Here is a 16,227-nt window from a genome sequence, read left to right on the forward strand (position 1 = left end):
GGAGAGTTTTAGATTCCTGGATCACTGGGACAATTTTTGGGAAAGATGGGGCATGTGTCAAGAGTACGGTCAACACGTGAACCACACTGCGACCAACATCCAACAGGTTTGCTAATTCTTTTGGGAGGAATTTAAGTGAATCTGGCAGGGGGAGGGGACACGGAATATTGATGATATAGAGACACATCATGCTACAGCAAAGGAAGCAAGTCAGAGTGAGTTCAGCTACGTTCAGTGTCAAGAGAGAAAGGCAAGGCTGGGTGGTCTGACCTCCTGTAAATCACTTTCAACTCCATCCCCAACCCACCAGACAAATTAACGAGCCAATCTTTATTGGTAATTCGCAAATCATTCAGGGATTTCTTTTCACTTCTAGCCTTGTTTCAGCAATGAGGCAAGTGTTTGTTGATATATTACAGTCCAAAAATTGGGTAGATTTCCCTTCATTCCTTCATGCTGTTTGGCACCCTACTTCCCATTGAACTGTGTCTCTGTGACGAGACCCCAGTTGATGTGAAGGTGTGTGCAGGAGAAGAGCTCTGTAGATCTGTGCCCACCACTCCACATATCGCCAATTGAAATAAAACTGCGCAAGAATACACATCATCAATTTACATTACACACAAAACGATCTGTCAAGCAGGTTCCTCAGCAAATACAATTGTTTGTTTGCAATCAGGAGAAAACATATTCAACAGGTATGGCATCTTTGATTACCATGGACTTCAGGAAGATCGAAGAGTAAATGATTATCCCAATTAAAGTACTTAAAGGAACTCTCTCCCTCTCTCTTCCTGTTCCCGAAAGGAACAGAGAACAAAACAGGTTCTTGTGCCGAGATGGACAAATTCCGAAAGAACAGGAACAATTTAACGACTTGATTATTTGTAAACACTAAATGAAAAGGTGTTGGATGTTGCAACGTTACTTGTTCTGTGTTTTTACACACGTGGTTATATCAATAAACGTGCATCTTTGCCCATAAACTCCTGTACATACAGATTCTTCAGAAAATGAAATGTTTTGCTGTTCTTCCAGTCGCTCTATCAAAATGAGGAAAATGATTCACTCTGAACTGATGTTGTGGGATTTTTTTTTTGTTTCTGAATTGGGGCAGGTTAGCCGGCACAGCTTCCTAATTGCAGCTTTCTCTCCAATTCAGCTTGTTCTTAGCAAACATTCCTCCAACTCAACTTTATCTTCAGAACCTTCCATCTAATCCATCGTGTTCTTACCAGACATTCTCCCAACTCAATATGTTTTTAAGTGAGCTTCTGTGCGACTCAGATTCGGTTCAAATGTATCAGATACAGCAATAACCTCTCCAAGGCAGTCTCAGTCCAAAACATATTGAATCATGAAACATCACCAATTCCAGACGCTTGTGTTATGAAGATGTGGGCGTACTTTCAAAAGCAGTAGAACTTCCGGACTCAGCACCAAGTGTTCTCAATAAGGCAACAATTTGACACTTGCTTGAACACATCAATTATCTCGTTTTCTGGAGACAAAAAGAAATTTGAATTCTGTCAATCAATTTAAACTATACCCTGAAAAATATAAAACTCCAATCTAGTCTGAATTGAGTATATTGAGAATCTTCAACTCCTATGACACAATCCGATGCTCTGGGAGGACAAGACTGGGGAAAATTGAACACTTGAGAGGAGAACTGCCAAGCCCAGCATGTAAACAGATTGCTTAAAATAAGCTCCTTTAAAAAGGTACCATTTTGATCAGTCACCTTTGATGCAGAAATTCCTAAGAAGAAGAAAAGAAGACACAGGAAGATCTAAATAGAAGGAAAGCTGGCAGGTTTTGAGATTAGAAGTGTAGTTTTGGAAATCGTGATTGGGAGCTTTATCGAAGCATTGGGAGTATTATAGATAAGAAGTCAAAAGATAGGTTAGCGTAAGGAATGATAAATTATTGTCTGTTATACTTGAATAAATAAAGTTATTGTCTTTTACTTCAAATAGGTCTTGGCCACTCGGATTTTTACAGGTGACTGCACAGCATAAATCTTTGTTGTGTTGCTGATTTTAAATTAAGCAGGAGGGTTTATCCTGTGTTGGAGCAATTTCAGGGTAAACCCTTCTGCTGAATTCAAAACCAGAAACACAGCAAAGATTTATCCCGTGCAGTAATCTGTAAAAATTCAAGTGGCAAACAACTATTTAAAGGAAAAATTAACAACTTAATTTCCAAAAGTATAACAGAGAACAATTAACTAACAACTATTTAGGATGCCTTTCTCTAACTTAGCTGTTATCTTCCCTTCTATAATACTAGTCTGAAAAAAAACCTCACAATTGAGATTTCCAAAACCACACTTCTTATCTCAAAACCAGACAGCTGTCATTCTTCTACTCGGATCATCGTGGGTCTTCTTTTCTTCTTGTTAGGAATTTATGCATCACAGGTTGCTGATCGAAAAGGTACCTTTTTTGAGAGAACCAATTTTCAAGCAGTTTGTTTACATGCTGGGCTGGGCAGTTCTCCTCTCGACTGTTCAATTTTCCCAGTCTTTTACCCCCAAAGCATCAGATTGTGTCATTGGCTTTTAAGCTTGTCAATTGACCCAATTCAAACTATATTGGAGTTTGATATTTTTCGGTGTATATTTTAAACTGATTGGCTCAATTCGAATTTGCTTTTGTCTCCAGGAAACGAGCTATTCGAGTTTTTCGAGCAAGTTTTACATTGTTAACTTATGGAGAAGATTTGAGTCTGTGTCCGGTAGATCTGCTGCTTTTAACTCTCTTAAAGTACACCCACATCTTCATAACACTTCTACCCTTAAGAAAAAAATGAACCATCAAAATGAAAAGATGGCTTCATTGTTTTCTCTACTTTTTAAACACATTGCCCTAACATACAGATCACTTCAATATAAGTTCACCTTAACTTACTCCCATATACCGGTATATCTCATCTAAACTCTATCAGCTAAATCCGCGATAACGCATCTGTGATTACATTCCTCTGACCTGCAAAATGTATGATTTTTCTAACATAAGATTTTAATGAAATATTCTTATCTTTAAAATGTTCGAAGAATGTAAGCAGATTGTGGTCAGTGTACACAACCGTCTCTGTCACATTGTTTGTGACATACACATTAAAGTGTTGTAAGGCCAGCACAAACTCACGAGTTCCTTTTTGGTTGTGGAGTGTTTCCTCTGGTGGATGTTGATCTTCTTCGAAAAGCAACCAACTGGCAATTCAATCCCATCCTCATCTTCCCTGTAGGAGTACAACTCCAACTCCAATGTCACCAGCATTTGAAAAGCTTTTGAAAATTTGGTACAGCTAAAACTGGTTTAGTGGTTAATATTACTTTCAAATGGTCGAATGCCTCCTGGCATGATTCTGACCACCAAAATGTTGTGTTCTTCTTCAGCAAATTGGTTAACGGTACCAATACACATGACTGATGTTATTGTGTACTAAGAACGTCACCTCTGCTTTCGCGAATTCAGTTTTATTTAAGTTTATCATCGGTTTTGTTTCTCGTCGTTGTTGAAAGAGCTCTGCCAACTTTACCGTGTGATCTTTCCAGGATTACTAAAAATCACTACATCGTCCAAATAGACTGCGCAGTGTGTTAACCCCGCCACAACTCTGTTCACGAGTCTTTGGAATGTGGCGGGTGCGTCCTTCATTCCAAAGGGCATCATTTTAAACTGATAAACACCATTTGGGGTTACAAACGCAGAAATTTCTTTTGCTGTTTCTGACAAAGATACCTGACAGTAACCACGCATTAAGTCCAACTGGTGATGCAACTGAGTTGTCCAACTTCCTCGGTACAGTCCTCCAATCTAGGAATTGGATATGAGTCTGATTTTGTAATGCCGTTGACCTTCCAATATTCCACACAGAATCGTTTCGTCCCATCTGGTTTGGGCACAAAGATGATCGGCGAACTCCACTCGCTCTGGCTTGGTTCAATGATGTTCTTGTCGAGCATGGCCTCCACTTCCATCTGGACCTCTCTGGCTGTGAATGGATTAAGCCAATAGTGGTGTTGTTGCATCAATACCTGTGGGATGTGGCTAGTTGACTGGTGATTCACAGATTTTACTGTTCCACCATCGTATTTTGGACTCCAGCTGAAATAAAATTCCATTCCATGAAGCCAAAAATCTAGATTACAATTCGATTAATAGGTTTAACTCTTTTAGGACAATCAGGGAGAACATCATACACAAAGTGAGTAATTGCAACAGAATCCCCTCTCCATCACCACTGCCTGATTTCAGTCCTTCCCCAGAATCAGGCCCACCATTCTGTATCAAACATCTCAGCAGTTTTACAATCTTATCTCCGCTTGCATTTGGATACTCTCCAAGCTTGGACCGGAGATGGAAATCTGTGATGTGGTCACAATGCAAAGTTAGGAAAAAAACTTATGAGGGACTTGGAAAGGCTACGTGACAGCTCTAAAATGTTGGAATGCATGTGAGGTTGCACACGTTGTTCAGAGTAACAGAGGTTTTTCCTTAATGATGAAAATTCAGCCTGTATTGTGTATACGTAAAGTCTGTGTGTTTTTTTATGTGTTAATATTATTTATTTTGAGTTTAACGATCAGATCAGTAGCTTTTGGCTGCTCGTCTTTTTTTTGATGGATTTTAAAATTAATTACTTTGGTCTCTCAAGATCATTACTTAAGAAAACTTTTAGTTGTCAGAGAGCAGGTAACTGCCCTGTTAATAGAAGTTTGTTAATACCATGGCAGTTGAAACAGCAGAGGAAACATTGTTAGCTTAAACAAGAGTGATGGGCAAGGTTCGAAATTGTTTTGGAAAACGTTCCATTTCAGTTCAAAAGAGAGCTGACTGAGCTTTGAAGCAGGCAAGCTCTCTGATAAAGGAGATTTTTCAAAGTGGTATAGATGACAGATTGCCTCAGTGAAAGAGTACACTTAGCGTACCTTCCAGTTTAAAATCTGATTGAAGACACAAACCAGACATCCCACTCAGACCCATAGTATCACTACCAGGGACACCAGCATACAAACTGGCCAAAGAACTGCAACAAAAACTGAAACACCTAGTCAGCAGATCCAAACACTCCATACAATCAACACAGGAATTCTTGGACATCATGAGGAATACACACATAGTCAAAGAAGAAACCATGGTATCATTCGACGTGACGGCACTGTTCACTTCAATTGACAAAACCCTAGCCAGGGAAACAATAGCCAACCTACTGGACATACATAACAGAACACAGGAGGCCGAACCTATCAACAAGGACGGCATACTTAAACTACTGGACCTGTGCCTCACCACACACTTTACATTCAACAATCAGATATATGAACAAATCAACGGAACACCCATGGGATCACCAATCTCGGGACTCATAGCAGAGGCAGTTATGCAAAGGTTAGAACATACAGCCCTACCACAAATCCAACCCAAACTCTGGATCAGATATGTTGATGACACCTTTGTAATCATCAAAAACACAGATATAGAAAAAACACACCGAATCATCAACGCCACACTCACAGGAATCCGATTCACACGAGAAGAGGAAAAGGATAGCCAACTCCCATTCCTAGACGTGTTAGTAGAGAGAACACCCAACGGAGAATTCACCACAAGGGTACACAGGAAACCAACACACACAGACCAAGTCTTAAACTATGAAAGTAACCACCCCAACACACACAAACGAAGCTGCATCAGGACACTATTCAAAAGGGCCACAACACACTGCAGTCCACCAGAACTGCGAAAAGAGGAAGAGGAACATCTATACAAGGTATTCGCCAAAAACGGATACCCACGCAACTTTATCACCAGATGCCTAAGAGATAGACCGAGGAACGAGGACATGCCACAACCAAAAGGACTAGCCACTCTACCATACGTCAGGAGCGTCTCAGAACTGACAGCCAGACTACTGCGACCCTTAGGACTCATAACAGCACACAAGCCAACATCCACGCTCAGACAACAACTCACTAGAACAAAGGACCCAATACCCAGCATGAGCCAAACTAACGTAGTTTACAAAATACCATGCAAGGACTGCACAAAACACTATATAGGACAAACAGGAAGACAGCTAACAATCCGCATCCATGAACATCAGCTAGCCACAAAACGACACGACCAGCTATCTCTAGTAGCCATGCACTCAGACAACCAGCAACATGAATTTGACTGGGAAAACACCACTATCATAGGACAAGCCAGACAGAGAACAGCCAGAGAATTCCTAGAAGCATGGCATTCATCCCCAAACTCCATCAACAGACACATTGACCTGGACACCATATACAAACCACTACAGCTGAAACTGACACCCGGAAGTGGCAAGAACATCCATCAACAGACACATCGACCTGGACCCCAAATACAAATCACTGCAGCTGAAACTGACACCCGGAAGCGGCAAGAACAAACCAATATAAATTCCGGAAGAAACATCAAAGCAGCGCTTCACACGAAGCTCCAACAGCACTGATGATGTTCCCTAGCCAGGGAACGAAACGTTTGCAGCAAAAACTTCCAGCTCGGCGAGCAGAACCACAACAAAGTACCTTCCAGTCCATGAGTTTGCTCAACTTCTGCAGATTACTGAATCTAAACTCCCCGTTGTAGGAATATTACACAAAAAAAATCATAGTTTACAAGATAAGAGTTGAGAACAAGCTGTTAAATCAAATCTGGAAAATCCACAGGCAATTTCTCTGCATCTTGAATACTGCAAAGTATGTTGTTGGGGGATTAGAGGGGTTTTGTGAAATATTTCAAACTATGTTATCTTTTGATCACTTGCTTTATTTTAGTTTGATTTATTTTGTGCAATAAACATCTGTCTTGTTTTTTAGATTGGATTACTAACAGTGTGGAAACAGGCCCTTCGGCCCAACACGTCCACACCAACCCGCCGAAGCGCAATCCACCCATACCCCTACATTTACCCCTTACCTAAGGCTACGGGCAATTTAGCATGGCCAATTCACCTGACCCGCACATCTTTGTGACTGTGGGAGGAAACCGGAGCACCCGGAGGAAACCCACGCAGACACGGGGAGAACGTGCAAACTCCACACAGTCAGTCGCCTGAGTCGGGAATTGGACCCGGGTCTCAGGCACTGTCAGGCAGCAGTGCTAACCACTGTGCCACCGTGCCGCCCTCTAAGACCCCCAAACCTATTCAAATCTTTCTAAACCAGTTCAAATCACGGACCGGAGCTCCAAAATTATTACAACACGGGATAAACCCTCCTGCTTAATTTAAAACCAGCAACACAGTAAAGATTTATCCCATGCAGCATCTGTAACAATTCAAGTGGCCAAGATCTGTTTCATGTAAAAATTAACGACTTTATTTCCAAAAGTATAACAGATAATAATAAACTAACAACTATTTACCATTCCATACTCTAACCTTCCCTTCTATAATACTAGTCTGAGAAAACTCCCAATTTACAGAAGATTTACAAAACAACACTTCTTATTTCTAAACCAGCCAGCTTTCATTCTTCTATTCGGATCATCCTGGATCTTCTTTTCTTCTTCTTAGGAATTTCTGCGTCACAGATTACTGACCAAATAGGTACTTTTCAGAGAGATTTGTTTCTTAGTAGTCTGTTTACAGGCTGGGCTTGGCAGTTCTACTCTCAACTGTTCAATTTTCACCAGTCGCACACCACCTCAAAATATCGGATTGTGTCACTGGCTTTTCCACATGTCAATGTTCTCAGTTCAAAGTGGATTGGAATTTGATATTTTTCGGAGTATAATTTAAAATGATTAGCCGAATTTGAATTTGTTTTTGTCTCCAGGCAATGAGCTTATCGAATTGTTCAACAGCTGTCACATTGTTGCCATATTGAGAACACTTGGTGCAGTGCCCGTTAGTTCTGCTGCTTTTAAAGTACACCCCCATCATCATCACACTTGTAATCAACTTGTACAGAGATTTGATGAAACATGTTGGGAACAAGGGAAACTTGTACCCAGTTCTGCTTTAGTTCAGGGGTAGGGACACGACCTCTGCACTACAAGAACCCGACCATCTACAATCATAGGCACTTACCAGGCAAACCGAGTACAGCTATTACAACGTAGAATATGTTCATGATCACTTCAATTGAACGATGCATTTTCTGAGTGAAGAGATCAATTACTTTGTGCTGCAAGTAATTTCTCTGATTCAGAGTTGGATAAACACTCTTATTTTATACCCTGCAGGAAATGCCAGGAGAAACTGTGGTTGCAAAATTTTTAGAGTTGATTTTTCTCTGGAGAATTCATGAACAAATATTACGTCCACCGAGTTAACTCCCTGGTGATAGAGATGATTAACAATCTATTTCGGAAAGGTATGCAGCTCTCTTAAGATGAAGAAATTCATTTGAGACATTCTTCGGCTCAAACTTATCATGAAGTACTCCCGCCCAGCATTTTCATTAAAGTATCCCGACAGTGTGGAAACAGGCCAACTGGCCAAAAAGACCACACTGACCTCCTCAGGACTAACTCACCCAGACCCATTCCCCTATTCTATTACTCTAAATTAACCACTGACGAATGCACCTAACCTACACATTGCTGAACAGTATGTTCAATTTAGCATGGCCAATCCATCTAACCTGCACACCTTTGGGCTGTGGGAGGATACCAGAGCACCCAGAGCAAACCTATGCAGACACAGAGAGAATGTGCAAACCCCACGCAGACAGTCACCCAAGGCTGGAATTGCACCCAGGTCCCAGGTACTTTGAGGCAGCAGTGCTAACCACTGAGTCACTGTGCCACCCCAAATGATTGGCAGGTTTTGCAGCAGGGTCTGTGCTGAGTGGGTCAGCTTTTTGCAAGGGCAGCTCAGCTTCTCTCAATCAGCAACCCCACTTCCACCATCACTTCACTGTGTCCCTCGGCCCGATCAGGAGTAATCTGCCCAGTTCTGGTGGCACTTGCATAGAAATGATAAGGTGGAGAGTACTCAGAAAGATTTACCAGGATGTTTCCAGGGATGGAAGGTCTGAGATATAAGGAGAGGCTGGATAGACTGGGACTGTTTTCACTGGATCGCAGGAGGTTGAGGGGTGACCTGATAAAGATTTATAAAATCATAAAGTGCATAAATGAGGTGAATGGAAGGTGTCTTTTCCCTCTGGTGTGGAATTTCAAGACTAAGGTCATAATTTAAAAATGAAAGGAGAAAGATTTTGAACACAGAGTGGTTTGTGTGTGGAGAATGAACACCCAGAGAACATGGTGGATGTGGGCACAGTTGCAACATTTACAAGATATTTAGATAAATACATGAATGAGAAATGTCTGGAGGGATATGGGCCAAAGGCGGGCAGGTGGGACGAGTTTATTTTGGAGTTATGGTCAGCATGGACTGGTTGGACCGAAGAGCCTATTTCCGTGCTGTATGACTCTCTAACTCTATGTCTCGATGATTGAGCTGATTCATCAATGCCCTTCACATTGAAACTTTCTTCTCCGCAATCCAAGACCATTCATTTCAGATCCTAACCACTGTCCTGTGAACGGAACATTTTACATCAGGACACTATTTCATTCATTGCCATTCAGTGTGTATCTGTGTCTTTGATGAAGTTGCCCCCAACCCCTTTTGCACATTGTGGATCTCTCTCTGCTTCTCTTACCTTTTTGAGTCTCTGCAATACGCCATCTCTGGAAAGTGGAATCTCTGCAACATTTCTCACCCCTACACCCTGTGATGATGCTGTCACTTTAAATAGGCTATTTTGTCCTGGGTCTTTTTGAAGAGTGTTCATAACGGCAGAGGCCCCAAGGGGTCTGGGGAGTTTAACTGTTTAACAATGGACGGGGATTGGCCAGTTCTCCCAGATCAGGCTTTCTCCAGTCTTTTGTTTTTTGCTGAATCATTCACAAGATGTTGGAGTGCGGAAGTGTTGCAAGCTTCAGGAAAAGATTCCTCTGACTTTCTCTGAAATCTCTCACTGGATGTTGTCCCCTCCTGCCTGCAGACCTTGTGTTTGAAGTTACCTTTCTGTCTAGGGACGTTACTGTATTGAAACAGCTAGTTAGTTAGATTATTGTATCGGATCAGTTCGGTTTGCTATGGACCAGGCCAGACTCCGTTCAAATTAATTTCAGACGGAAGCCTTATTGGAAAGACAGATGTGAAGTGCGTATTCCAGGTATGGTGTACCTGGTCAAACCACTCGGTTTTAAGCAAAACATATTTAATTTAAACACGACAGATGAAGCACAAACAAAAGAATGTGGAATTTAGAACAACTAAACGATGGGCCAAATAGTGACAACTGGGACAAGATTGGGTTAGGATATCTGGTCGGCATGAATGAGTTGGACCAAAGGGTCTGTTTCCATGCTGTACGTCTCTGTGTCCCTATTGGAAAACTTGTCATATATTCTCAAGTAATAGTCAGATATTTTTGACTACTTTTTAAGGCTAAATTTATGTGGTCGTCTATGACGTAGATACTACTTTTGAGTGGCTGAAATTCATGCCTGTCAAAATTCATTCAGTAACATTAGCAGAAATGGAATTGATCTCTTCACAAATAAACAGAAACAACAATGAATTATGATAATTCTGAAAACCCGGAGTGAAGGGTAACTGCCTGTGGCCTGGAAGACCTGGAGGGGAGCGTGACGGCTGGCACACTGACTCATAAATGGTGATCTGTTGTCTATGAAGCACTGTGCTCAACTCTCGCAAGAGATATATGGAAAATTCCAGATTTTTGGCCAAAAATGTGTCAACATTTACATGAGATTGACTACTATTCGAATATGTATGGTAACTGATCCGACACAGTAACTATTACTAATGAACTGAAACAATACAGTGCCATACCATAAACAAACCCCTTTGCAAAAAGGTAAATTCATCAAAACCAAGGACAAAATAACCTTTTCAAAGTTTCAGCACCACCACACCTTCGCCCTTTTTAAAAAGAACCACCAATGCACAAAGATGTCTTCATTTTTAACTCTTCAGTCTTACTCTGTTAGTAGACTGCAACACACATATATTGACTCTAAACATGCAAACATTCACTACTACATTCTATTTCAGTCTGTTTACTCCTGACACTGAACGCCACCATTCTTCATCATCCATGTCTTGAGAACACATCAACAATCACATTTTCTTATCCTGCCACACACATAATTTTCAAATTGAATGGCTGCAATAACAAGCTCCATCTAAACAGTCTGCAACTTTGTACTTAAATTTCTCCACAAACTTTAATGGGTCATAATCAGTATGTACAATTGTCTCAGACACATTGCTGACAATATCGATGTGAAAATGTTGTGATGCGAACACCAAGCTCAAGGTCTCCTTCTCAATTGTGGAATATTTCTGTTGATGAATATTCAATTTCTGGGAGAAATACCCAATCGGTCTTTCTATTTTCTCGTCGTCTTGCTGTAAGTGCACTGCACCGACACCCACATCACCTGCATTGATAGCCACTCGGAATGGCTTTGCCTAATTGGGTATGCCTAATACTGGGGCAGTGATTATCACAGTTTTCAGGCTGTCTCAATGCTGTCTGACAGCTACCATCCATTGACATTTTCTGCATTTCTTCAATACATAAGTGAGTGGATCATCAGCTTGTCAAAGGAGCAGCATTGTCACACCACCCCCTTTAAAAATTGAACGATGCATATCCAAAGATGCTTTCATCCTAAAACCCCTTAACACTGTTCTTATCCTGCCACATGCACAATTTTCTAATTGAATGGCTGTAACAACAAGCTCCATTTCAACAGTCTGCAATTTTTATCCTCAAATTTCTCCACAAACTTCAATGGGTTATGATCAGTGCATATGATTGCTTCAGATACGTCAGTGGCACCATGAACAGTTACATGTAATAACACCAAAACCAAGCACAAAGTCTCCTTTCAAATATTGAATGTTTCTGCTGATGAATGTTCAATATCCTGGAGAAATATCCTATACGTCTTCCTACTTTATTGTCGTCTCCCTGCAAGAGCACACCACTGACAGCCACATCACTCGCAACAAAAAGACGGAAGGTAGAGGACCAAATTGAGGTATACAAGATAATGTGAGGCAGAGATAGAGTTGATAGCCAGAGAATTTTTGCCCAGGGCAGCAATTGTTAACACGAGGGGTCACGGTTTTAAGCTGTTTGGCGGAAAGTATAGAGGGGATGTCAGAGGCTGGTTCTTTACGTCGAGAGTTTTGAGAGCATGGAATGCGTTGTCAGCAGCAGTTGTGGAAGCGAGGCCATTGGGAATATTTAAGAGACTGCTGGACATACATATGGTCACAGACATTTGATGGTTCATACATTAGCTTTATCTTACATAAGGATCAATGGTCGTCACAAAATCGTGAGCTGAAGGGCCTGTTCTGTGCTGTACTGTTCTATGTTCTATGTTCTATCGATAAACACCTTGAATGGTTTTGCATAATTAGATGTGGTGAATACTCGGGCAGTGGTTAACACAGGTTTCGTTACCTCTAAATAACCTCCTACTAGTAATTCACGTGCTATCCACAACACCTCTTTTTTAATAGCCCACTCGCAATACAGCTTGTTGAAATTCTGCCATTTCTCATCTCAATGAATGTGTGATGATCGCTATTTCCTTAGCATGTCATAATTTTTCAGATAGTAACATCTCGTAATATACTCATATTTTTCTTCTGTGCAGGTTTTTCGAGACAACTGCTTGAGGTTTTCATCTTTCTGTTGTAACTCAGTTAATTTGTCGGAGCTAAAAATATCCACTTTATCCACCCCCTGTTCTTGTTTGTCTCAACCATTCGATCAAACATGGTCTCTGATAATTCCATTTCAAATTCCTTATCGGTGATCTTTGATTTCTCCTCCTGTTTCAACTGGTGAGTTTGTGACCTTGTTATCACACAGTCAGGAAAAATCCCAGGGTACACTCCCTGCGATACCTCAGTTTCCTGACTTTCCACTGGCTTTTCAACCACAGTAGCCAGCATTCCTACCTGTGATCCAGCTAGGTCATTACTAAGGACAAATTGGATTCCTGGAACCAAGTGTTTCTCCAGTACTCCGACCACCACTTCTCCAATTTTCACTGGACACTCTAACCTCACTCTCCATCATGAAGCACTTCTCCTCTCACCATTAATTCCACATCCTCGTACCTTTTCGGGTAATAATCTTTCTGAGTTCCGCATCTCCTCATCTCTCTCCATCAAATATTGAGACGATCCTGTGTCTCTTAATATTCTAAATTCTTTACCTGCTGCTCCTGACTACTGCAAGTTAACCATACCTTCGCAAGTAAGTGATTTAAGAAGATCTGGCACTTCATTCTCAACCAACCTCTGATCAACTTGGATGCTCCGTGCAGCTTTTTAGCCTCCACTGTGCTTCCCTTTACCACTTCAACAAAATTCACGGGTTTTTCGTGTTTTCTGACATATGACTCCCCAGCGCTTTCCCAACCGACCAACATTGTGATTTCATATGACCGATATTATTGGAGAGCCTTTTAACTTCTCTTTCCCTTCATGGGTTTCCTTTTTACCCTCTGGTAAGCTATCCTTATGATCTTCACTGACATCTACTTTTCCCTTTCTACCCGGTAATTTCTCTCTTCCCCAAATTTCTGTCCCTCACGGATTGAAATTGATGTTGGAAACCAAACTTTGATTTATGAACCAACATATAATCATCAACCGTTTCAGCTGCTAATCTTGCTGTTTTAACTCTCTGTTCTTCCACATAAGTTCTGAATACCTCAGGAATTGAATTTTTCAACTCCTCCAAGATAATCATCTCTCAAAAAGCATCATACGTTTGATCAGCTTTTTAATGCTTTCATCCACTTTTCAAAATTACTTTGTTTGATTCTTTCAAACTCAACGGATGTTTGGCCAGGGACCCTCCTTAGATTCCTGAAACATTGTCTGTCGGCTCCTGGCACAAGCTCATATGCACTTAAGATGACTTTCTTCATCTCCTCATACTCCCCAGATACCTCCTCTGATAGGGATGCAAATACCTCACTTGCCCTACCTACCAATTTTGTTTGGATCAAAAGAACTCACATGGTCATTGACAATTTCATTTGTTTAGCCACTTTCACAAATGAAATGAAAAGGTCTTCTACATCCTTCTCAACCAATGTAAGCAATGCTTGGAGAGATTTAAACAGATCCCCATCAGGACTTTGGCTATCTGGATTTATTCATCATCACTAACTTCCTCACTAATCCGACCTTGAACTCCATCCTTTTAAACCAACTTCCTGTTTAACTGCCAACTTCTGAAGTTCAAACCCACTCCCCTTTTCCCTGTCTTCTCTAACTTCCTGCTCTTTCATCCTCTCTTTTTCCCTTTCTTCTGCCAGGACGTTCCTCTCCTTTTCCTTTTGCTCTGCCAAAAAGATTCTTTCTTTTTCTCTTTCCTCTGCTTTTAACCGTAATTCAAACTATTCCAGTTCCTTTTCACGTTCAAATTGCTTCACCTGCAATTGAATTCGAGCCATTTCCAAGTTTCTGGTTGTAATTCCAGCAAACGTAAAATGCTAAGCTATTGGTGCAATGTCCTCTCCTGTTCCCACAGACAACGATAACTCCCATCTCCAGCTTGCATTCTAATCCTTGCTTTGCTTGCTCACCTTTGGTAACAACCCCAAAGTCACTTCTTCCACCCCCAGGAAACTCTTGTGACTAGAAGAGCCATTACTACACCAAGCACTGTTTAAACCAACCGAATTCAACAGCCAGAACAAAAGATACCAACACCTATCCCTTGGCAACTTTGACTCCAAACCTGAACCCAAAGTGGGATTAGAATACCATAGAATATACCATTGAATAGCTACCGTGCGGAAACAGGCCAATTTGCCCAACATGTCTGCATGGACCTTCTCAAGAATATTCCACCAAGACCAATCCCTCTGTCCTATCACATGGTATTTCCCTAGGCTAATGCACTAACCTACACATCCCTGCACACTTTGGGCAATTTAGTATGGCCAATTCACCCTAACCTGCACACCAAAAGCGAAGTAGCCTGATTGAACCCAGGAAAACCAGGGAGAATATGCAAACTCTACCCAGACAGTCGCACGAGGCTGGAACCACACCCAGGCACCTGGCACAGTGAGGCAGCAGTGCTAACCACTCTGCAATTCTTCAATCAATCCCAACAAGAGGCCCCAATCTGTTATGGACCAGGCCAGACCCCTCAAAACATTTTAACCATTCGAAAACCTAACAGTCCCCATATAGTAACTATTGCTAAATTACTGTTCCAGTACAATGACATCCCATAACACACCCCTTGTTAAAAAGGTAAATTCAAACACAGATCCTTATAGGCAGCGGGGAGCAGCATGAACAGAGATTTCAGAAGAGGTCAGAGGAATTCCTTACTGAAGCTTGTAACTTCTCTGGACTCACACATCTTGTGACTGCCGCAGTTAAAACCAAACGAGAAAATACCTGAGCTGGGAAAACTGGCCACTCCCCTTCCATTGTTCAATTAAACACTTCCTAGTCTCCTCAACATGTCTGCCTTTACAACCTCTCTTCAAACAAATCCAGGACAAATTAAAATGACAGCATCATCAGATCTGTCATCAGTGACAGATTTTGAGTGCGAGCAGCAGCTGAGTTTAATTGAAAACAGAAGACTACAGCTAAGGTAAAACAGTTTGTTTTAAAATTACTTACTGGTGGCAGGCAGCGGTGATTATTTTATTCTTTACAGAAAGAGCGGGAGCAGCAGGGGAAGTGATGTGTGGGGTGTGGGGATGGATTTTGAGGCAGGAAATTGCAGGGGCAACTCAAAAGTCACAAGTTAATTCCCCTTGACACTGCCTCTGGGACAGGGACAGCACCAGGTTAAATACAGGGTGAACTCTTTCTACTCTTTGGAAACAGAAAAGTGATGTTTCCTCAACTATTTGGAGCTCAAAGGTTCCTTGACTCTCTTGCACTGAAAATAATGTTACTTCGACTCTGAATATAAAATAAGACTTTCGTCCGATTACATCCCCTCCAAAAACTCTTGGGATAGGGGCAACAAAGGGTTGAAATCGAGTCCCTTAACTCATTAGAAGTCAAAGTAAACTAAAAATCAGTTATCCCCTTGGTCAACCTCCATCAAACTCACTGGAGACAGGGGCAGCAAAGGGTAAAATTAACCCCTTGTGTCTTTCAGAAAGCCCAAAACGAAAATAGAAATAA

Source organism: Hemiscyllium ocellatum, chromosome X (assembly GCF_020745735.1).
Source record: "Hemiscyllium ocellatum isolate sHemOce1 chromosome X, sHemOce1.pat.X.cur, whole genome shotgun sequence".
NCBI lineage: Eukaryota > Metazoa > Chordata > Chondrichthyes > Orectolobiformes > Hemiscylliidae > Hemiscyllium > Hemiscyllium ocellatum.